This window comes from Ambystoma mexicanum, chromosome 5q (assembly GCF_040938575.1).
Source record: "Ambystoma mexicanum isolate Mex_15411 chromosome 5q, UKY_AmexF1_1, whole genome shotgun sequence".
NCBI lineage: Eukaryota > Metazoa > Chordata > Amphibia > Caudata > Ambystomatidae > Ambystoma > Ambystoma mexicanum.
Window position 1 is genome coordinate 527,077,754 of NC_090933.1, and position 22,575 is coordinate 527,100,328.

The 22,575-nt window shown below is 49.3% G+C and overlaps 16 non-coding genes across 16 annotated transcripts; all 16 read right to left on the reverse strand.

Annotated features, from left to right (window-relative positions):
- Window positions 1-1,748: 1,748 nt before the first annotated feature.
- On the reverse strand, window positions 1,749-1,821 carry TRNAA-AGC (transfer RNA alanine (anticodon AGC)). The gene has a single exon. It is a non-coding gene; the product is annotated as a tRNA-Ala (tRNA).
- A 1,100-nt stretch (window positions 1,822-2,921) lies between these two features.
- TRNAA-AGC (transfer RNA alanine (anticodon AGC)) lies at window positions 2,922-2,994 on the reverse strand. The gene has a single exon. It is a non-coding gene; the product is annotated as a tRNA-Ala (tRNA).
- Window positions 2,995-4,094: 1,100 nt separating this feature from the next.
- Window positions 4,095-4,167, reverse strand: TRNAA-AGC (transfer RNA alanine (anticodon AGC)). Its single transcript has one exon. It is a non-coding gene; the product is annotated as a tRNA-Ala (tRNA).
- A 1,100-nt stretch (window positions 4,168-5,267) lies between these two features.
- TRNAA-AGC (transfer RNA alanine (anticodon AGC)) lies at window positions 5,268-5,340 on the reverse strand. The gene has a single exon. It is a non-coding gene; the product is annotated as a tRNA-Ala (tRNA).
- Window positions 5,341-6,440: 1,100 nt separating this feature from the next.
- Window positions 6,441-6,513, reverse strand: TRNAA-AGC (transfer RNA alanine (anticodon AGC)). Its single transcript has one exon. It is a non-coding gene; the product is annotated as a tRNA-Ala (tRNA).
- Window positions 6,514-7,613: 1,100 nt separating this feature from the next.
- Window positions 7,614-7,686, reverse strand: TRNAA-AGC (transfer RNA alanine (anticodon AGC)). Its single transcript has one exon. It is a non-coding gene; the product is annotated as a tRNA-Ala (tRNA).
- A 2,273-nt stretch (window positions 7,687-9,959) lies between these two features.
- TRNAA-AGC (transfer RNA alanine (anticodon AGC)) lies at window positions 9,960-10,032 on the reverse strand. Its single transcript has one exon. It is a non-coding gene; the product is annotated as a tRNA-Ala (tRNA).
- Window positions 10,033-11,132: 1,100 nt separating this feature from the next.
- Window positions 11,133-11,205, reverse strand: TRNAA-AGC (transfer RNA alanine (anticodon AGC)). Its single transcript has one exon. It is a non-coding gene; the product is annotated as a tRNA-Ala (tRNA).
- A 1,100-nt stretch (window positions 11,206-12,305) lies between these two features.
- Window positions 12,306-12,378, reverse strand: TRNAA-AGC (transfer RNA alanine (anticodon AGC)). Its single transcript has one exon. It is a non-coding gene; the product is annotated as a tRNA-Ala (tRNA).
- A 1,100-nt stretch (window positions 12,379-13,478) lies between these two features.
- On the reverse strand, window positions 13,479-13,551 carry TRNAA-AGC (transfer RNA alanine (anticodon AGC)). Its single transcript has one exon. It is a non-coding gene; the product is annotated as a tRNA-Ala (tRNA).
- A 1,100-nt stretch (window positions 13,552-14,651) lies between these two features.
- Window positions 14,652-14,724, reverse strand: TRNAA-AGC (transfer RNA alanine (anticodon AGC)). The gene has a single exon. It is a non-coding gene; the product is annotated as a tRNA-Ala (tRNA).
- Window positions 14,725-15,824: 1,100 nt separating this feature from the next.
- TRNAA-AGC (transfer RNA alanine (anticodon AGC)) lies at window positions 15,825-15,897 on the reverse strand. The gene has a single exon. It is a non-coding gene; the product is annotated as a tRNA-Ala (tRNA).
- Window positions 15,898-16,997: 1,100 nt separating this feature from the next.
- On the reverse strand, window positions 16,998-17,070 carry TRNAA-AGC (transfer RNA alanine (anticodon AGC)). The gene has a single exon. It is a non-coding gene; the product is annotated as a tRNA-Ala (tRNA).
- Window positions 17,071-18,170: 1,100 nt separating this feature from the next.
- On the reverse strand, window positions 18,171-18,243 carry TRNAA-AGC (transfer RNA alanine (anticodon AGC)). The gene has a single exon. It is a non-coding gene; the product is annotated as a tRNA-Ala (tRNA).
- A 1,100-nt stretch (window positions 18,244-19,343) lies between these two features.
- On the reverse strand, window positions 19,344-19,416 carry TRNAA-AGC (transfer RNA alanine (anticodon AGC)). Its single transcript has one exon. It is a non-coding gene; the product is annotated as a tRNA-Ala (tRNA).
- Window positions 19,417-20,516: 1,100 nt separating this feature from the next.
- Window positions 20,517-20,589, reverse strand: TRNAA-AGC (transfer RNA alanine (anticodon AGC)). Its single transcript has one exon. It is a non-coding gene; the product is annotated as a tRNA-Ala (tRNA).
- Between the last annotated feature and the right edge of the window lie 1,986 nt (window positions 20,590-22,575).

A 22,575-nucleotide genomic window follows, 5' to 3' on the forward strand; every position in this document is an offset into this window, starting at 1 on the left:
GCACGCGTGTTATGGGACAGTGCAGTTTTGGACGTGATCCAATGCTCCCGTAGTTATCAGTGGGCCAGTACAGGTGACACCAGTGAGAGAAGAGGAAAAGAAAGAACTCTCGAGGTGTTGGCTGAGAGGCCCCAGTGGCCTTATGGATAAGGCAGTGGCCTACTAAACCAGGGATTGTGGGTTTGAGCCCCATCAGGGGTGGATCCTGGAATTTTGTTCAAACTTCTGCCAAAGTTAATATGCGGGAGTAGAGGGTGGGTGCAGGCTATTATTTTGCTGGGGGGCGCTGTGTAGTCCCGAACGTGCCCTGCTGGTAGGAGACTTTAAATGCCGGCCCCATAGACCCGAGAGCTGAATAGAGAAGGTGCTTGCTTCTCATTTTATTTCTCTCTGTTGCATAGTTTCACGCCCGCTGCCAGCCTTGGTGCGGAAATGTGTAACGTTTTGGCATAGTAGAAAATGGACGGAAGACTTTTGGGATGATAGTAAACACCCTGAAGCCAGCAGCGCATGCCTCATTTGCGAGGATTTAAGAGTTTTGAATAAAATAGTCAAATGGAAGAAAAGTTTCTTGCTGGAGAATGCAGGCATCGATCCCGCTACCTCTCGCATGCTAAGCGAGCGCTCTACAATCTGAGCTAATTCCCCTTCTGAGCAAATGATCTTAAAGGACAGCTTAGTCTTTAGCTCGAACCTGCTTGGCTGTCCAGGGACCTGTAGTGCGTAAAGTCGCTTCTCTTCATCTGCCAGGGGAAAGAATCACAATCTCACCTTTTTGCCCAAAACAAAAAGTAATGGAGCTACAAATAAAGCTGCAGATGGCCATCCATTGCAATGAGGATTAGCCAACTAGGTCTGAATAGCAGAGTGACTCCACTGCCACGCCCTTTCACGCTGGACCTGCGCTTGTGATCAAGAGGCTGCACACCAACCCCATAGACCCGAGAGCTGAATTGAGAAGGTGCTTGCCTGCTGTTTAAGGCCGCTTGCACGCTGCTTGGAGCCAAAGGCCCAGCGTTGGAGTGCATTTGTCATTTTTACCAGATGGACATATTTTCCAATAGAGCGTCAGAATACTAAACAGGTAAGATTGAGGTCTGGAAATTGAGTCCACTTTCCAACGTGTGTCCCATAAAGCGGAAGTGTCCAGCCGAGTGCAAGCAGGTGCAGGTTGCACGCGTGTTATGGGACAGTGCAGTTTTGGACGTGATCCAATGCTCCCGTAGTTATCAGTGGGCCAGTACAGGTGACACCAGTGAGAGAAGAGGAAAAGAAAGAACTCTCGAGCTGTTGGCTGAGAGGCCCCAGTGGCCTTATGGATAAGGCAGTGGCCTACTAAACCAGGGATTGTGGGTTTGTGCCCCATCAGGGGTGGATCCTGGAATTTTGTTCAAACTTCTGCCAAAGTTAATATGCGGGAGTAGAGGGTGGGTGCAGGCTATTATTTTGCTGGGGGGCGCTGTGTAGTCCCGAACGTGCCCTGCTGGTAGGAGACTTTAAATGCCGGCCCCATAGACCCGAGAGCTGAATAGAGAAGGTGCTTGCTTCTCATTTTATTTCTCTCTGTTGCATAGTTTCACGCCCGCTGCCAGCCTTGGTGCGGAAATGTGTAACGTTTTGGCATAGTAGAAAATGGACGGAAGACTTTTGGGATGATAGTAAACACCCTGAAGCCAGCAGCGCATGCCTCATTTGCGAGGATTTAAGAGTTTTGAATAAAATAGTCAAATGGAAGAAAAGTTTCTTGCTGGAGAATGCGGGCATCGATCCCGCTACCTCTCGCATGCTAAGCGAGCGCTCTACCATCTGAGCTAATTCCCCTTCTGAGCAAATGATCTTAAAGGACAGCTTAGTCTTTAGCTCGCACCTGCTTGGCTGTCCAGGGACCTGTAGTGCGTAAAGTCGCTTCTCTTCATCTGCCAGGGGAAAGAATCACAATCTCACCTTTTTGCCCAAAACAAAAAGTAATGGAGCTACAAATAAAGCTGCAGATGGCCATCCATTGCAATGAGGATTAGCCAACTAGGTCTGAATAGCAGAGTGACTCCACTGCCACGCCCTTTCACGCTGGACCTGCGCTTGTGATCAAGAGGCTGCACACCAACCCCATAGACCCGAGAGCTGAATTGAGAAGGTGCTTGCCTGCTGTTTAAGGCCGCTTGCACGCTGCTTGGAGCCAAAGGCCCAGCGTTGGAGTGCATTTGTCATTTTTACCAGATGGACATATTTTCCAATAGAGCGTCAGAATACTAAACAGGTAAGATTGAGGTCTGGAAATTGAGTCCACTTTCCAACGTGTGTCCCATAAAGCGGAAGTGTCCAGCCGAGTGCAAGCAGGTGCAGGTTGCACGCGTGTTATGGGACAGTGCAGCTTTGGACGTGATCCAATGCTCCTGTAGTTATCAGTGGGCCAGTACAGGTGACACCAGTGAGAGAAGAGGAAAAGAAAGAACTCTCGAGCTGTTGGCTGAGAGGCCCCAGTGGCCTTATGGATAAGGCAGTGGCCTACTAAACCAGGGATTGTGGGTTTGAGCCCCATCAGGGGTGGATCCTGGAATTTTGTTCAAACTTCTGCCAAAGTTAATATGCGGGAGTAGAGGGTGGGTGCAGGCTATTATTTTGCTGGGGGGCGCTGTGTAGTCCCGAACGTGCCCTGCTGGTAGGAGACTTTAAATGCCGGCCCCATAGACCCGAGAGCTGAATAGAGAAGGTGCTTGCTTCTCATTTTATTTCTCTCTGTTGCATAGTTTCACGCCCGCTGCCAGCCTTGGTGCGGAAATGTGTAACGTTTTGGCATAGTAGAAAATGGACGGAAGACTTTTGGGATGATAGTAAACACCCTGAAGCCAGCAGCGCATGCCTCATTTGCGAGGATTTAAGAGTTTTGAATAAAATAGTCAAATGGAAGAAAAGTTTCTTGCTGGAGAATGCAGGCATCGATCCCGCTACCTCTCGCATGCTAAGCGAGCGCTCTACCATCTGAGCTAATTCCCCTTCTGAGCAAATGATCTTAAAGGACAGCTTAGTCTTTAGCTCGAACCTGCTTGGCTGTCCAGGGACCTGTAGTGCGTAAAGTCGCTTCTCTTCATCTGCCAGGGGAAAGAATCACAATCTCACCTTTTTGCCCAAAACAAAAAGTAATGGAGCTACAAATAAAGCTGCAGATGGCCATCCATTGCAATGAGGATTAGCCAACTAGGTCTGAATAGCAGAGTGACTCCACTGCCACGCCCTTTCACGCTGGACCTGCGCTTGTGATCAAGAGGCTGCACACCAACCCCATAGACCCGAGAGCTGAATTGAGAAGGTGCTTGCCTGCTGTTTAAGGCCGCTTGCACGCTGCTTGGAGCCAAAGGCCCAGCGTTGGAGTGCATTTGTCATTTTTACCAGATGGACATATTTTCCAATAGAGCGTCAGAATACTAAACAGGTAAGATTGAGGTCTGGAAATTGAGTCCACTTTCCAACGTGTGTCCCATAAAGCGGAAGTGTCCAGCCGAGTGCAAGCAGGTGCAGGTTGCACGCGTGTTATGGGACAGTGCAGTTTTGGACGTGATCCAATGCTCCCGTAGTTATCAGTGGGCCAGTACAGGTGACACCAGTGAGAGAAGAGGAAAAGAAAGAACTCTCGAGCTGTTGGCTGAGAGGCCCCAGTGGCCTTATGGATAAGGCAGTGGCCTACTAAACCAGGGATTGTGGGTTTGAGCCCCATCAGGGGTGGATCCTGGAATTTTGTTCAAACTTCTGCCAAAGTTAATATGCGGGAGTAGAGGGTGGGTGCAGGCTATTATTTTGCTGGGGGGCGCTGTGTAGTCCCGAACGTGCCCTGCTGGTAGGAGACTTTAAATGCCGGCCCCATAGACCCGAGAGCTGAATAGAGAAGGTGCTTGCTTCTCATTTTATTTCTCTCTGTTGCATAGTTTCACGCCCGCTGCCAGCCTTGGTGCGGAAATGTGTAACGTTTTGGCATAGTAGAAAATGGACGGAAGACTTTTGGGATGATAGTAAACACCCTGAAGCCAGCAGCGCATGCCTCATTTGCGAGGATTTAAGAGTTTTGAATAAAATAGTCAAATGGAAGAAAAGTTTCTTGCTGGAGAATGCGGGCATCGATCCCGCTACCTCTCGCATGCTAAGCGAGCGCTCTACCATCTGAGCTAATTCCCCTTCTGAGCAAATGATCTTAAAGGACAGTTTAGTCTTTAGCTCGAACCTGCTTGGCTGTCCAGGGACCTGTAGTGCGTAAAGTCGCTTCTCTTCATCTGCCAGGGGAAAGAATCACAATCTCACCTTTTTGCCCAAAACAAAAAGTAATGGAGCTACAAATAAAGCTGCAGATGGCCATCCATTGCAATGAGGATTAGCCAACTAGGTCTGAATAGCAGAGTGACTCCACTGCCACGCCCTTTCACGCTGGACCTGCGCTTGTGATCAAGAGGCTGCACACCAACCCCATAGACCCGAGAGCTGAATTGAGAAGGTGCTTGCCTGCTGTTTAAGGCCGCTTGCACGCTGCTTGGAGCCAAAGGCCCAGCGTTGGAGTGCATTTGTCATTTTTACCAGATGGACATATTTTCCAATAGAGCGTCAGAATACTAAACAGGTAAGATTGAGGTCTGGAAATTGAGTCCACTTTCCAACGTGTGTCCCATAAAGCGGAAGTGTCCAGCCGAGTGCAAGCAGGTGCAGGTTGCACGCGTGTTATGGGACAGTGCAGCTTTGGACGTGATCCAATGCTCCCGTAGTTATCAGTGGGCCAGTACAGGTGACACCAGTGAGAGAAGAGGAAAAGAAAGAACTCTCGAGGTGTTGGCTGAGAGGCCCCAGTGGCCTTATGGATAAGGCAGTGGCCTACTAAACCAGGGATTGTGGGTTTGAGTCCCATCAGGGGTGGATCCTGGAATTTTGTTCAAACTTCTGCCAAAGTTAATATGCGGGAGTAGAGGGTGGGTGCAGGCTATTATTTTGCTGGGGGGCGCTGTGTAGTCCCGAACGTGCCCTGCTGGTAGGAGACTTTAAATGCCGGCCCCATAGACCCGAGAGCTGAATAGAGAAGGTGCTTGCTTCTCATTTTATTTCTCTCTGTTGCATAGTTTCACGCCCGCTGCCAGCCTTGGTGCGGTAATGTGTAACGTTTTGGCATAGTAGAAAATGGACGGAAGACTTTTGGGATGATAGTAAACACCCTGAAGCCAGCAGCGCATGCCTCATTTGCGAGGATTTAAGAGTTTTGAATAAAATAGTCAAATGGAAGAAAAGTTTCTTGCTGGAGAATGCGGGCATCGATCCCGCTACCTCTCGCATGCTAAGCGAGCGCTCTACCATCTGAGCTAATTCCCCTTCTGAGCAAATGATCTTAAAGGACAGCTTAGTCTTTAGCTCGCACCTGCTTGGCTGTCCAGGGACCTGTAGTGCGTAAAGTCGCTTCTCTTCATCTGCCAGGGGAAAGAATCACAATCTCACCTTTTTGCCCAAAACAAAAAGTAATGGAGCTACAAATAAAGCTGCAGATGGCCATCCATTGCAATGAGGATTAGCCAACTAGGTCTGAATAGCAGAGTGACTCCACTGCCACGCCCTTTCACGCTGGACCTGCGCTTGTGATCAAGAGGCTGCACACCAACCCCATAGACCCGAGAGCTGAATTGAGAAGGTGCTTGCCTGCTGTTTAAGGCCGCTTGCACGCTGCTTGGAGCCAAAGGCCCAGCGTTGGAGTGCATTTGTCATTTTTACCAGATGGACATATTTTCCAATAGAGCGTCAGAATACTAAACAGGTAAGATTGAGGTCTGGAAATTGAGTCCACTTTCCAACGTGTGTCCCATAAAGCGGAAGTGTCCAGCCGAGTGCAAGCAGGTGCAGGTTGCACGCGTGTTATGGGACAGTGCAGTTTTGGACGTGATCCAATGCTCCCGTAGTTATCAGTGGGCCAGTACAGGTGACACCAGTGAGAGAAGTGGAAAAGAAAGAACTCTCGAGCTGTTGGCTGAGAGGCCCCAGTGGCCTTATGGATAAGGCAGTGGCCTACTAAACCAGGGATTGTGGGTTTGAGCCCCATCAGGGGTGGATCCTGGAATTTTGTTCAAACTTCTGCCAAAGTTAATATGCGGGAGTAGAGGGTGGGTGCAGGCTATTATTTTGCTGGGGGGCGCTGTGTAGTCCCGAACGTGCCCTGCTGGTAGGAGACTTTAAATGCCGGCCCCATAGACCCGAGAGCTGAATAGAGAAGGTGCTTGCTTCTCATTTTATTTCTCTCTGTTGCATAGTTTCACGCCCGCTGCCAGCCTTGGTGCGGAAATGTGTAACGTTTTGGCATAGTAGAAAATGGACGGAAGACTTTTGGGATGATAGTAAACACCCTGAAGCCAGCAGCGCATGCCTCATTTGCGAGGATTTAAGAGTTTTGAATAAAATAGTCAAATGGAAGAAAAGTTTCTTGCTGGAGAATGCGGGCATCGATCCCGCTACCTCTCGCATGCTAAGCGAGCGCTCTACCATCTGAGCTAATTCCCCTTCTGAGCAAATGATCTTAAAGGACAGCTTAGTCTTTAGCTCGAACCTGCTTGGCTGTCCAGGGACCTGTAGTGCGTAAAGTCGCTTCTCTTCATCTGCCAGGGGAAAGAATCACAATCTCACCTTTTTGCCCAAAACAAAAAGTAATGGAGCAACAAATAAAGCTGCAGATGGCCATCCATTGCAATGAGGATTGGCCAACTAGGTCTGAATAGCAGAGTGACTCCACTGCCACGCCCTTTCACGCTGGACCTGCGCTTGTGATCAAGAGGCTGCACACCAACCCCATAGACCCGAGAGCTGAATTAAGAAGGTGCTTGCCTGCTGTTTAAGGCCGCTTGCACGCTGCTTGGAGCCAAAGGCCCAGCGTTGGAGTGCATTTGTCATTTTTACCAGATGGACATATTTTCCAATAGAGCGTCAGAATACTAAACAGGTAAGATTGAGGTCTGGAAATTGAGTCCACTTTCCAACGTGTGTCCCATAAAGCGGAAGTGTCCAGCCGAGTGCAAGCAGGTGCAGGTTGCACGCGTGTTATGGGACAGTGCAGTTTTGGACGTGATCCAATGCTCCCGTAGTTATCAGTGGGCCAGTACAGGTGACACCAGTGAGAGAAGAGGAAAAGAAAGAACTCTCGAGCTGTTGGCTGAGAGGCCCCAGTGGCCTTATGGATAAGGCAGTGGCCTACTAAACCAGGGATTGTGGGTTTGAGCCCCATCAGGGGTGGATCCTGGAATTTTGTTCAAACTTCTGCCAAAGTTAATATGCGGGAGTAGAGGGTGGGTGCAGGCTATTATTTTGCTGGGGGGCGCTGTGTAGTCCCGAACGTGCCCTGCTGGTAGGAGACTTTAAATGCCGGCCCCATAGACCCGAGAGCTGAATAGAGAAGGTGCTTGCTTCTCATTTTATTTCTCTCTGTTGCATAGTTTCACGCCCGCTGCCAGCCTTGGTGCGGAAATGTGTAACGTTTTGGCATAGTAGAAAATGGACGGAAGACTTTTGGGATGATAGTAAACACCCTGAAGCCAGCAGCGCATGCCTCATTTGCGAGGATTTAAGAGTTTTGAATAAAATAGTCAAATGGAAGAAAAGTTTCTTGCTGGAGAATGCGGGCATCGATCCCGCTACCTCTCGCATGCTAAGCGAGCGCTCTACCATCTGAGCTAATTCCCCTTCTGAGCAAATGATCTTAAAGGACAGCTTAGTCTTTAGCTCGAACCTGCTTGGCTGTCCAGGGACCTGTAGTGCGTAAAGTCGCTTCTCTTCATCTGCCAGGGGAAAGAATCACAATCTCACCTTTTTGCCCAAAACAAAAAGTAATGGAGCTACAAATAAAGCTGCAGATGGCCATCCATTGCAATGAGGATTAGCCAACTAGGTCTGAATAGCAGAGTGACTCCACTGCCACGCCCTTTCACGCTGGACCTGCGCTTGTGATCAAGAGGCTGCACACCAACCCCATAGACCCGAGAGCTGAATTGAGAAGGTGCTTGCCTGCTGTTTAAGGCCGCTTGCACGCTGCTTGGAGCCAAAGGCCCAGCGTTGGAGTGCATTTGTCATTTTTACCAGATGGACATATTTTCCAATAGAGCGTCAGAATACTAAACAGGTAAGATTGAGGTCTGGAAATTGAGTCCACTTTCCAACGTGTGTCCCATAAAGCGGAAGTGTCCAGCCGAGTGCAAGCAGGTGCAGGTTGCACGCGTGTTATGGGACAGTGCAGCTTTGGACGTGATCCAATGCTCCCGTAGTTATCAGTGGGCCAGTACAGGTGACACCAGTGAGAGAAGAGGAAAAGAAAGAACTCTCGAGCTTTTGGCTGAGAGGCCCCAGTGGCCTTATGGATAAGGCAGTGGCCTACATAAACCAGCTATCATGGGTTCAAGTCCCATCAGGGGTGGATCCTGGAATTTTGTTCAAACTTCTGCCAAAGATATATGCAGGAGTAGAGGGTGGGTGCAGGCTATTATTTTGCTGGGGGGCGCTGTGTAGTCCCGAACGTGCCCTGCTGGTAGGAGACTTTAAATGCCGGCCCCATAGACCCGAGAGCTGAATAGAGAAGGTGCTTGCTTCTCATTTTATTTCTCTCTGTTGCATAGTTTCACGCCCGCTGCCAGCCTTGGTGCGGAAATGTGTAACGTTTTGGCATAGTAGAAAATGGACGGAAGACTTTTGGGATGATAGTAAACACCCTGAAGCCAGCAGCGCATGCCTCATTTGCGAGGATTTAAGAGTTTTGAATAAAATAGTCAAATGGAAGAAAAGTTTCTTGCTGGAGAATGCGGGCATTGATCCCGCTACCTCTCGCATGCTAAGTGAGCGCTCTACCATCTGAGCTAATTCCCCTTCTGAGCAAATGATCTTAAAGGACAGCTTAGTCTTTAGCTCGAACCTGCTTGGCTGTCCAGGGACCTGTAGTGCGTAAAGTCGCTTCTCTTCATCTGCCAGGGGAAAGAATCACAATCTCACCTTTTTGCCCAAAACAAAAAGTAATGGAGCTACAAATAAAGCTGCAGATGGCCATCCATTGCAATGAGGATTAGCCAACTAGGTCTGAATAGCAGAGTGACTCCACTGCCACGCCCTTTCACGCTGGACCTGCGCTTGTGATCAAGAGGCTGCACACCAACCCCATAGACCCGAGAGCTGAATTGAGAAGGTGCTTGCCTGCTGTTTAAGGCCGCTTGCACGCTGCTTGGAGCCAAAGGCCCAGCGTTGGAGTGCATTTGTCATTTTTACCAGATGGACATATTTTCCAATAGAGCGTCAGAATACTAAACAGGTAAGATTGAGGTCTGGAAATTGAGTCCACTTTCCAACGTGTGTCCCATAAAGCGGAAGTGTCCAGCCGAGTGCAAGCAGGTGCAGGTTGCACGCGTGTTATGGGACAGTGCAGCTTTGGACGTGATCCAATGCTCCTGTAGTTATCAGTGGGCCAGTACAGGTGACACCAGTGAGAGAAGAGGAAAAGAAAGAACTCTCGAGCTGTTGGCTGAGAGGCCCCAGTGGCCTTATGGATAAGGCAGTGACCTACTAAACCAGGGATTGTGGGTTTGAGTCCCATCAGGGGTGGATCCTGGAATTTTGTTCAAACTTCTGCCAAAGTTAATATGCGGGAGTAGAGGGTGGGTGCAGGCTATTATTTTGCTGGGGGGCGCTGTGTAGTCCCGAACGTGCCCTGCTGGTAGGAGACTTTAAATGCCGGCCCCATAGACCCGAGAGCTGAATAGAGAAGGTGCTTGCTTCTCATTTTATTTCTCTCTGTTGCATAGTTTCACGCCCGCTGCCAGCCTTGGTGCGGTAATGTGTAACGTTTTGGCATAGTAGAAAATGGACGGAAGACTTTTAGGATGATAGTAAACACCCTGAAGCCAGCAGCGCATGCCTCATTTGCGAGGATTTAAGAGTTTTGAATAAAATAGTCAAATGGAAGAAAAGTTTCTTGCTGGAGAATGCGGGCATCGATCCCGCTACCTCTCGCATGCTAAGCGAGCGCTCTACCATCTGAGCTAATTCCCCTTCTGAGCAAATGATCTTAAAGGACAGCTTAGTCTTTAGCTCGCACCTGCTTGGCTGTCCAGGGACCTGTAGTGCGTAAAGTCGCTTCTCTTCATCTGCCAGGGGAAAGAATCACAATCTCACCTTTTTGCCCAAAACAAAAAGTAATGGAGCTACAAATAAAGCTGCAGATGGCCATCCATTGCAATGAGGATTAGCCAACTAGGTCTGAATAGCAGAGTGACTCCACTGCCACGCCCTTTCACGCTGGACCTGCGCTTGTGATCAAGAGGCTGCACACCAACCCCATAGACCCGAGAGCTGAATTGAGAAGGTGCTTGCCTGCTGTTTAAGGCCGCTTGCACGCTGCTTGGAGCCAAAGGCCCAGCGTTGGAGTGCATTTGTCATTTTTACCAGATGGACATATTTTCCAATAGAGCGTCAGAATACTAAACAGGTAAGATTGAGGTCTGGAAATTGAGTCCACTTTCCAACGTGTGTCCCATAAAGCGGAAGTGTCCAGCCGAGTGCAAGCAGGTGCAGGTTGCACGCGTGTTATGGGACAGTGCAGTTTTGGACGTGATCCAATGCTCCCGTAGTTATCAGTGGGCCAGTACAGGTGACACCAGTGAGAGAAGAGGAAAAGAAAGAACTCTCGAGGTGTTGGCTGAGGGGCCCCAGTGGCCTTATGGATAAGGCAGTGGCCTACTAAACCAGGGATTGTGGGTTTGAGCCCCATCAGGGGTGGATCCTGGAATTTTGTTCAAACTTCTGCCAAAGTTAATATGCGGGAGTAGAGGGTGGGTGCAGGCTATTATTTTGCTGGGGGGCGCTGTGTAGTCCCGAACGTGCCCTGCTGGTAGGAGACTTTAAATGCCGGCCCCATAGACCCGAGAGCTGAATAGAGAAGGTGCTTGCTTCTCATTTTATTTCTCTCTGTTGCATAGTTTCACGCCCGCTGCCAGCCTTGGTGCGGAAATGTGTAACGTTTTGGCATAGTAGAAAATGGACGGAAGACTTTTGGGATGATAGTAAACACCCTGAAGCCAGCAGCGCATGCCTCATTTGCGAGGATTTAAGAGTTTTGAATAAAATAGTCAAATGGAAGAAAAGTTTCTTGCTGGAGAATGCGGGCATCGATCCCGCTACCTCTCGCATGCTAAGCGAGCGCTCTACCATCTGAGCTAATTCCCCTTCTGAGCAAATGATCTTAAAGGACAGCTTAGTCTTTAGCTCGAACCTGCTTGGCTGTCCAGGGACCTGTAGTGCGTAAAGTCGCTTCTCTTCATCTGCCAGGGGAAAGAATCACAATCTCACCTTTTTGCCCAAAACAAAAAGTAATGGAGCTACAAATAAAGCTGCAGATGGCCATCCATTGCAATGAGGATTAGCCAACTAGGTCTGAATAGCAGAGTGACTCCACTGCCACGCCCTTTCACGCTGGACCTGCGCTTGTGATCAAGAGGCTGCACACCAACCCCATAGACCCGAGAGCTGAATTGAGAAGGTGCTTGCCTGCTGTTTAAGGCCGCTTGCACGCTGCTTGGAGCCAAAGGCCCAGCGTTGGAGTGCATTTGTCATTTTTACCAGATGGACATATTTTCCAATAGAGCGTCAGAATACTAAACAGGTAAGATTGAGGTCTGGAAATTGAGTCCACTTTCCAACGTGTGTCCCATAAAGCGGAAGTGTCCAGCCGAGTGCAAGCAGGTGCAGGTTGCACGCGTGTTATGGGACAGTGCAGTTTTGGACGTGATCCAATGCTCCTGTAGTTATCAGTGGGCCAGTACAGGTGACACCAGTGAGAGAAGAGGAAAAGAAAGAACTCTCGAGCTGTTGGCTGAGAGGCCCCAGTGGCCTTATGGATAAGGCAGTGGCCTACTAAACCAGGGATTGTGGGTTTGAGCCCCATCAGGGGTGGATCCTGGAATTTTGTTCAAACTTCTGCCAAAGTTAATATGCGGGAGTAGAGGGTGGGTGCAGGCTATTATTTTGCTGGGGGGCGCTGTGTAGTCCCGAACGTGCCCTGCTGGTAGGAGACTTTAAATGCCGGCCCCATAGACCCGAGAGCTGAATAGAGAAGGTGCTTGCTTCTCATTTTATTTCTCTCTGTTGCATAGTTTCACGCCCGCTGCCAGCCTTGGTGCGGAAATGTGTAACGTTTTGGCATAGTAGAAAATGGACGGAAGACTTTTGGGATGATAGTAAACACCCTGAAGCCAGCAGCGCATGCCTCATTTGCGAGGATTTAAGAGTTTTGAATAAAATAGTCAAATGGAAGAAAAGTTTCTTGCTGGAGAATGCGGGCATCGATCCCGCTACCTCTCGCATGCTAAGCGAGCGCTCTACCATCTGAGCTAATTCCCCTTCTGAGCAAATGATCTTAAAGGACAGCTTAGTCTTTAGCTCGAACCTGCTTGGCTGTCCAGGGACCTGTAGTGCGTAAAGTCGCTTCTCTTCATCTGCCAGGGGAAAGAATCACAATCTCACCTTTTTGCCCAAAACAAAAAGTAATGGAGCTACAAATAAAGCTGCAGATGGCCATCCATTGCAATGAGGATTAGCCAACTAGGTCTGAATAGCAGAGTGACTCCACTGCCACGCCCTTTCACGCTGGACCTGCGCTTGTGATCAAGAGGCTGCACACCAACCCCATAGACCCGAGAGCTGAATTGAGAAGGTGCTTGCCTGCTGTTTAAGGCCGCTTGCACGCTGCTTGGAGCCAAAGGCCCAGCGTTGGAGTGCATTTGTCATTTTTACCAGATGGACATATTTTCCAATAGAGCGTCAGAATACTAAACAGGTAAGATTGAGGTCTGGAAATTGAGTCCACTTTCCAACGTGTGTCCCATAAAGCGGAAGTGTCCAGCCGAGTGCAAGCAGGTGCAGGTTGCACGCGTGTTATGGGACAGTGCAGCTTTGGACGTGATCCAATGCTCCCGTAGTTATCAGTGGGCCAGTACAGGTGACACCAGTGAGAGAAGAGGAAAAGAAAGAACTCTCGAGGTGTTGGCTGAGAGGCCCCAGTGGCCTTATGGATAAGGCAGTGGCTTACTAAACCAGGGATTGTGGGTTTGAGTCCCATCAGGGGTGGATCCTGGAATTTTGTTCAAACTTCTGCCAAAGTTAATATGCGGGAGTAGAGGGTGGGTGCAGGCTATTATTTTGCTGGGGGGCGCTGTGTAGTCCCGAACGTGCCCTGCTGGTAGGAGACTTTAAATGCCGGCCCCATAGACCCGAGAGCTGAATAGAGAAGGTGCTTGCTTCTCATTTTATTTCTCTCTGTTGCATAGTTTCACGCCCGCTGCCAGCCTTGGTGCGGTAATGTGTAACGTTTTGGCATAGTAGAAAATGGACGGAAGACTTTTGGGATGATAGTAAACACCCTGAAGCCAGCAGCGCATGCCTCATTTGCGAGGATTTAAGAGTTTTGAATAAAATAGTCAAATGGAAGAAAAGTTTCTTGCTGGAGAATGCGGGCATCGATCCCGCTACCTCTCGCATGCTAAGCGAGCGCTCTACCATCTGAGCTAATTCCCCTTCTGAGCAAATGATCTTAAAGGACAGCTTAGTCTTTAGCTCGCACCTGCTTGGCTGTCCAGGGACCTGTAGTGCGTAAAGTCGCTTCTCTTCATCTGCCAGGGGAAAGAATCACAATCTCACCTTTTTGCCCAAAACAAAAAGTAATGGAGCTACAAATAAAGCTGCAGATGGCCATCCATTGCAATGAGGATTAGCCAACTAGGTCTGAATAGCAGAGTGACTCCACTGCCACGCCCTTTCACGCTGGACCTGCGCTTGTGATCAAGAGGCTGCACACCAACCCCATAGACCCGAGAGCTGAATTGAGAAGGTGCTTGCCTGCTGTTTAAGGCCGCTTGCACGCTGCTTGGAGCCAAAGGCCCAGCGTTGGAGTGCATTTGTCATTTTTACCAGATGGACATATTTTCCAATAGAGCGTCAGAATACTAAACAGGTAAGATTGAGGTCTGGAAATTGAGTCCACTTTCCAACGTGTGTCCCATAAAGCGGAAGTGTCCAGCCGAGTGCAAGCAGGTGCAGGTTGCACGCGTGTTATGGGACAGTGCAGTTTTGGACGTGATCCAATGCTCCCGTAGTTATCAGTGGGCCAGTACAGGTGACACCAGTGAGAGAAGTGGAAAAGAAAGAACTCTCGAGCTGTTGGCTGAGGGGCCCCAGTGGCCTTATGGATAAGGCAGTGGCCTACTAAACCAGGGATTGTGGGTTTGAGCCCCATCAGGGGTGGATCCTGGAATTTTGTTCAAACTTCTGCCAAAGTTAATATGCGGGAGTAGAGGGTGGGTGCAGGCTATTATTTTGCTGGGGGGCGCTGTGTAGTCCCGAACGTGCCCTGCTGGTAGGAGACTTTAAATGCCGGCCCCATAGACCCGAGAGCTGAATAGAGAAGGTGCTTGCTTCTCATTTTATTTCTCTCTGTTGCATAGTTTCACGCCCGCTGCCAGCCTTGGTGCGGAAATGTGTAACGTTTTGGCATAGTAGAAAATGGACGGAAGACTTTTGGGATGATAGTAAACACCCTGAAGCCAGCAGCGCATGCCTCATTTGCGAGGATTTAAGAGTTTTGAATAAAATAGTCAAATGGAAGAAAAGTTTCTTGCTGGAGAATGCGGGCATCGATCCCGCTACCTCTCGCATGCTAAGCGAGCGCTCTACCATCTGAGCTAATTCCCCTTCTGAGCAAATGATCTTAAAGGACAGCTTAGTCTTTAGCTCGCACCTGCTTGGCTGTCCAGGGACCTGTAGTGCGTAAAGTCGCTTCTCTTCATCTGCCAGGGGAAAGAATCACAATCTCACCTTTTTGCCCAAAACAAAAAGTAATGGAGCTACAAATAAAGCTGCAGATGGCCATCCATTGCAATGAGGATTAGCCAACTAGGTCTGAATAGCAGAGTGACTCCACTGCCACGCCCTTTCACGCTGGACCTGCGCTTGTGATCAAGAGGCTGCACACCAACCCCATAGACCCGAGAGCTGAATTGAGAAGGTGCTTGCCTGCTGTTTAAGGCCGCTTGCACGCTGCTTGGAGCCAAAGGCCCAGCGTTGGAGTGCATTTGTCATTTTTACCAGATGGACATATTTTCCAATAGAGCGTCAGAATACTAAACAGGTAAGATTGAGGTCTGGAAATTGAGTCCACTTTCCAACGTGTGTCCCATAAAGCGGAAGTGTCCAGCCGAGTGCAAGCAGGTGCAGGTTGCACGCGTGTTATGGGACAGTGCAGTTTTGGACGTGATCCAATGCTCCCGTAGTTATCAGTGGGCCAGTACAGGTGACACCAGTGAGAGAAGAGGAAAAGAAAGAACTCTCGAGGTGTTGGCTGAGAGGCCCCAGTGGCCTTATGGATAAGGCAGTGGCCTACTAAACCAGGGATTGTGGGTTTGAGCCCCATCAGGGGTGGATCCTGGAATTTTGTTCAAACTTCTGCCAAAGTTAATATGCGGGAGTAGAGGGTGGGTGCAGGCTATTATTTTGCTGGGGGGCGCTGTGTAGTCCCGAACGTGCCCTGCTGGTAGGAGACTTTAAATGCCGGCCCCATAGACCCGAGAGCTGAATAGAGAAGGTGCTTGCTTCTCATTTTATTTCTCTCTGTTGCATAGTTTCACGCCCGCTGCCAGCCTTGGTGCGGAAATGTGTAACGTTTTGGCATAGTAGAAAATGGACGGAAGACTTTTGGGATGATAGTAAACACCCTGAAGCCAGCAGCGCATGCCTCATTTGCGAGGATTTAAGAGTTTTGAATAAAATAGTCAAATGGAAGAAAAGTTTCTTGCTGGAGAATGCAGGCATCGATCCCGCTACCTCTCGCATGCTAAGCGAGCGCTCTACCATCTGAGCTAATTCCCCTTCTGAGCAAATGATCTTAAAGGACAGCTTAGTCTTTAGCTCGAACCTGCTTGGCTGTCCAGGGACCTGTAGTGCGTAAAGTCGCTTCTCTTCATCTGCCAGGGGAAAGAATCACAATCTCACCTTTTTGCCCAAAACAAAAAGTAATGGAGCTACAAATAAAGCTGCAGATGGCCATCCATTGCAATGAGGATTAGCCAACTAGGTCTGAATAGCAGAGTGACTCCACTGCCACGCCCTTTCACGCTGGACCTGCGCTTGTGATCAAGAGGCTGCACACCAACCCCATAGACCCGAGAGCTGAATTGAGAAGGTGCTTGCCTGCTGTTTAAGGCCGCTTGCACGCTGCTTGGAGCCAAAGGCCCAGCGTTGGAGTGCATTTGTCATTTTTACCAGATGGACATATTTTCCAATAGAGCGTCAGAATACTAAACAGGTAAGATTGAGGTCTGGAAATTGAGTCCACTTTCCAACGTGTGTCCCATAAAGCGGAAGTGTCCAGCCGAGTGCAAGCAGGTGCAGGTTGCACGCGTGTTATGGGACAGTGCAGTTTTGGACGTGATCCAATGCTCCCGTAGTTATCAGTGGGCCAGTACAGGTGACACCAGTGAGAGAAGAGGAAAAGAAAGAACTCTCGAGCTGTTGGCTGAGAGGCCCCAGTGGCCTTATGGATAAGGCAGTGGCCTACTAAACCAGGGATTGTGGGTTTGAGCCCCATCAGGGGTGGATCCTGGAATTTTGTTCAAACTTCTGCCAAAGTTAATATGCGGGAGTAGAGGGTGGGTGCAGGCTATTATTTTGCTGGGGGGCGCTGTGTAGTCCCGAACGTGCCCTGCTGGTAGGAGACTTTAAATGCCGGCCCCATAGACCCGAGAGCTGAATAGAGAAGGTGCTTGCTTCTCATTTTATTTCTCTCTGTTGCATAGTTTCACGCCCGCTGCCAGCCTTGGTGCGGAAATGTGTAACGTTTTGGCATAGTAGAAAATGGACGGAAGACTTTTGGGATGATAGTAAACACCCTGAAGCCAGCAGCGCATGCCTCATTTGCGAGGATTTAAGAGTTTTGAATAAAATAGTCAAATGGAAGAAAAGTTTCTTGCTGGAGAATGCGGGCATCGATCCCGCTACCTCTCGCATGCTAAGCGAGCGCTCTACCATCTGAGCTAATTCCCCTTCTGAGCAAATGATCTTAAAGGACAGCTTAGTCTTTAGCTCGAACCTGCTTGGCTGTCCAGGGACCTGTAGTGCGTAAAGTCGCTTCTCTTCATCTGCCAGGGGAAAGAATCACAATCTCACCTTTTTGCCCAAAACAAAAAGTAATGGAGCTACAAATAAAGCTGCAGATGGCCATCCATTGCAATGAGGATTAGCCAACTAGGTCTGAATAGCAGAGTGACTCCACTGCCACGCCCTTTCACGCTGGACCTGCGCTTGTGATCAAGAGGCTGCACACCAACCCCATAGACCCGAGAGCTGAATTGAGAAGGTGCTTGCCTGCTGTTTAAGGCCGCTTGCACGCTGCTTGGAGCCAAAGGCCCAGCGTTGGAGTGCATTTGTCATTTTTACCAGATGGACATATTTTCCAATAGAGCGTCAGAATACTAAACAGGTAAGATTGAGGTCTGGAAATTGAGTCCACTTTCCAACGTGTGTCCCATAAAGCGGAAGTGTCCAGCCGAGTGCAAGCAGGTGCAGGTTGCACGCGTGTTATGGGACAGTGCAGCTTTGGACGTGATCCAATGCTCCCGTAGTTATCAGTGGGCCAGTACAGGTGACACCAGTGAGAGAAGAGGAAAAGAAAGAACTCTCGAGGTGTTGGCTGAGAGGCCCCAGTGGCCTTATGGATAAGGCAGTGGCCTACTAAACCAGGGATTGTGGGTTTGAGTCCCATCAGGGGTGGATCCTGGAATTTTGTTCAAACTTCTGCCAAAGTTAATATGCGGGAGTAGAGGGTGGGTGCAGGCTATTATTTTGCTGGGGGGCGCTGTGTAGTCCCGAACGTGCCCTGCTGGTAGGAGACTTTAAATGCCGGCCCCATAGACCCGAGAGCTGAATAGAGAAGGTGCTTGCTTCTCATTTTATTTCTCTCTGTTGCATAGTTTCACGCCCGCTGCCAGCCTTGGTGCGGTAATGTGTAACGTTTTGGCATAGTAGAAAATGGACGGAAGACTTTTGGGATGATAGTAAACACCCTGAAGCCAGCAGCGCATGCCTCATTTGCGAGGATTTAAGAGTTTTGAATAAAATAGTCAAATGGAAGAAAAGTTTCTTGCTGGAGAATGCGGGCATCGATCCCGCTACCTCTCGCATGCTAAGCGAGCGCTCTACCATCTGAGCTAATTCCCCTTCTGAGCAAATGATCTTAAAGGACAGCTTAGTCTTTAGCTCGCACCTGCTTGGCTGTCCAGGGACCTGTAGTGCGTAAAGTCGCTTCTCTTCATCTGCCAGGGGAAAGAATCACAATCTCACCTTTTTGCCCAAAACAAAAAGTAATGGAGCTACAAATAAAGCTGCAGATGGCCATCCATTGCAATGAGGATTAGCCAACTAGGTCTGAATAGCAGAGTGACTCCACTGCCACGCCCTTTCACGCTGGACCTGCGCTTGTGATCAAGAGGCTGCACACCAACCCCATAGACCCGAGAGCTGAATTGAGAAGGTGCTTGCCTGCTGTTTAAGGCCGCTTGCACGCTGCTTGGAGCCAAAGGCCCAGCGTTGGAGTGCATTTGTCATTTTTACCAGATGGACATATTTTCCAATAGAGCGTCAGAATACTAAACAGGTAAGATTGAGGTCTGGAAATTGAGTCCACTTTCCAACGTGTGTCCCATAAAGCGGAAGTGTCCAGCCGAGTGCAAGCAGGTGCAGGTTGCACGCGTGTTATGGGACAGTGCAGTTTTGGACGTGATCCAATGCTCCCGTAGTTATCAGTGGGCCAGTACAGGTGACACCAGTGAGAGAAGTGGAAAAGAAAGAACTCTCGAGCTGTTGGCTGAGAGGCCCCAGTGGCCTTATGGATAAGGCAGTGGCCTACTAAACCAGGGATTGTGGGTTTGAGCCCCATCAGGGGTGGATCCTGGAATTTTGTTCAAACTTCTGCCAAAGTTAATATGCGGGAGTAGAGGGTGGGTGCAGGCTATTATTTTGCTGGGGGGCGCTGTGTAGTCCCGAACGTGCCCTGCTGGTAGGAGACTTTAAATGCCGGCCCCATAGACCCGAGAGCTGAATAGAGAAGGTGCTTGCTTCTCATTTTATTTCTCTCTGTTGCATAGTTTCACGCCCGCTGCCAGCCTTGGTGCGGAAATGTGTAACGTTTTGGCATAGTAGAAAATGGACGGAAGACTTTTGGGATGATAGTAAACACCCTGAAGCCAGCAGCGCATGCCTCATTTGCGAGGATTTAAGAGTTTTGAATAAAATAGTCAAATGGAAGAAAAGTTTCTTGCTGGAGAATGCGGGCATCGATCCCGCTACCTCTCGCATGCTAAGCGAGCGCTCTACCATCTGAGCTAATTCCCCTTCTGAGCAAATGATCTTAAAGGACAGCTTAGTCTTTAGCTCGAACCTGCTTGGCTGTCCAGGGACCTGTAGTGCGTAAAGTCGCTTCTCTTCATCTGCCAGGGGAAAGAATCACAATCTCACCTTTTTGCCCAAAACAAAAAGTAATGGAGCAACAAATAAAGCTGCAGATGGCCATCCATTGCAATGAGGATTGGCCAACTAGGTCTGAATAGCAGAGTGACTCCACTGCCACGCCCTTTCACGCTGGACCTGCGCTTGTGATCAAGAGGCTGCACACCAACCCCATAGACCCGAGAGCTGAATTAAGAAGGTGCTTGCCTGCTGTTTAAGGCCGCTTGCACGCTGCTTGGAGCCAAAGGCCCAGCGTTGGAGTGCATTTGTCATTTTTACCAGATGGACATATTTTCCAATAGAGCGTCAGAATACTAAACAGGTAAGATTGAGGTCTGGAAATTGAGTCCACTTTCCAACGTGTGTCCCATAAAGCGGAAGTGTCCAGCCGAGTGCAAGCAGGTGCAGGTTGCACGCGTGTTATGGGACAGTGCAGTTTTGGACGTGATCCAATGCTCCCGTAGTTATCAGTGGGCCAGTACAGGTGACACCAGTGAGAGAAGAGGAAAAGAAAGAACTCTCGAGCTGTTGGCTGAGAGGCCCCAGTGGCCTTATGGATAAGGCAGTGGCCTACTAAACCAGGGATTGTGGGTTTGAGCCCCATCAGGGGTGGATCCTGGAATTTTGTTCAAACTTCTGCCAAAGTTAATATGCGGGAGTAGAGGGTGGGTGCAGGCTATTATTTTGCTGGGGGGCGCTGTGTAGTCCCGAACGTGCCCTGCTGGTAGGAGACTTTAAATGCCGGCCCCATAGACCCGAGAGCTGAATAGAGAAGGTGCTTGCTTCTCATTTTATTTCTCTCTGTTGCATAGTTTCACGCCCGCTGCCAGCCTTGGTGCGGAAATGTGTAACGTTTTGGCATAGTAGAAAATGGACGGAAGACTTTTGGGATGATAGTAAACACCCTGAAGCCAGCAGCGCATGCCTCATTTGCGAGGATTTAAGAGTTTTGAATAAAATAGTCAAATGGAAGAAAAGTTTCTTGCTGGAGAATGCGGGCATCGATCCCGCTACCTCTCGCATGCTAAGCGAGCGCTCTACCATCTGAGCTAATTCCCCTTCTGAGCAAATGATCTTAAAGGACAGCTTAGTCTTTAGCTCGAACCTGCTTGGCTGTCCAGGGACCTGTAGTGCGTAAAGTCGCTTCTCTTCATCTGCCAGGGGAAAGAATCACAATCTCACCTTTTTGCCCAAAACAAAAAGTAATGGAGCTACAAATAAAGCTGCAGATGGCCATCCATTGCAATGAGGATTAGCCAACTAGGTCTGAATAGCAGAGTGACTCCACTGCCACGCCCTTTCACGCTGGACCTGCGCTTGTGATCAAGAGGCTGCACACCAACCCCATAGACCCGAGAGCTGAATTGAGAAGGTGCTTGCCTGCTGTTTAAGGCCGCTTGCACGCTGCTTGGAGCCAAAGGCCCAGCGTTGGAGTGCATTTGTCATTTTTACCAGATGGACATATTTTCCAATAGAGCGTCAGAATACTAAACAGGTAAGATTGAGGTCTGGAAATTGAGTCCACTTTCCAACGTGTGTCCCATAAAGCGGAAGTGTCCAGCCGAGTGCAAGCAGGTGCAGGTTGCACGCGTGTTATGGGACAGTGCAGCTTTGGACGTGATCCAATGCTCCCGTAGTTATCAGTGGGCCAGTACAGGTGACACCAGTGAGAGAAGAGGAAAAGAAAGAACTCTCGAGCTTTTGGCTGAGAGGCCCCAGTGGCCTTATGGATAAGGCAGTGGCCTACATAAACCAGCTATCATGGTTTCAAGTCCCATCAGGGGTGGATCCTGGAATTTTGTTCAAACTTCTGCCAAAGATATATGCAGGAGTAGAGGGTGGGTGCAGGCTATTATTTTGCTGGGGGGCGCTGTGTAGTCCCGAACGTGCCCTGCTGGTAGGAGACTTTAAATGCCGGCCCCATAGACCCGAGAGCTGAATAGAGAAGGTGCTTGCTTCTCATTTTATTTCTCTCTGTTGCATAGTTTCACGCCCGCTGCCAGCCTTGGTGCGGAAATGTGTAACGTTTTGGCATAGTAGAAAATGGACGGAAGACTTTTGGGATGATAGTAAACACCCTGAAGCCAGCAGCGCATGCCTCATTTGCGAGGATTTAAGAGTTTTGAATAAAATAGTCAAATGGAAGAAAAGTTTCTTGCTGGAGAATGCGGGCATTGATCCCGCTACCTCTCGCATGCTAAGTGAGCGCTCTACCATCTGAGCTAATTCCCCTTCTGAGCAAATGATCTTAAAGGACAGCTTAGTCTTTAGCTCGAACCTGCTTGGCTGTCCAGGGACCTGTAGTGCATAAAGTCGCTTCTCTTCATCTGCCAGGGGAAAGAATCACAATCTCACCTTTTTGCCCAAAACAAAAAGTAATGGAGCTACAAATAAAGCTGCAGATGGCCATCCATTGCAATGAGGATTAGCCAACTAGGTCTGAATAGCAGAGTGACTCCACTGCCACGCCCTTTCACGCTGGACCTGCGCTTGTGATCAAGAGGCTGCACACCAACCCCATAGACCCGAGAGCTGAATTGAGAAGGTGCTTGCCTGCTGTTTAAGGCCGCTTGCACGCTGCTTGGAGCCAAAGGCCCAGCGTTGGAGTGCATTTGTCATTTTTACCAGATGGACATATTTTCCAATAGAGCGTCAGAATACTAAACAGGTAAGATTGAGGTCTGGAAATTGAGTCCACTTTCCAACGTGTGTCCCATAAAGCGGAAGTGTCCAGCCGAGTGCAAGCAGGTGCAGGTTGCACGCGTGTTATGGGACAGTGCAGCTTTGGACGTGATCCAATGCTCCTGTAGTTATCAGTGGGCCAGTACAGGTGACACCAGTGAGAGAAGAGGAAAAGAAAGAACTCTCGAGCTGTTGGCTGAGAGGCCCCAGTGGCCTTATGGATAAGGCAGTGACCTACTAAACCAGGGATTGTGGGTTTGAGTCCCATCAGGGGTGGATCCTGGAATTTTGTTCAAACTTCTGCCAAAGTTAATATGCGGGAGTAGAGGGTGGGTGCAGGCTATTATTTTGCTGGGGGGCGCT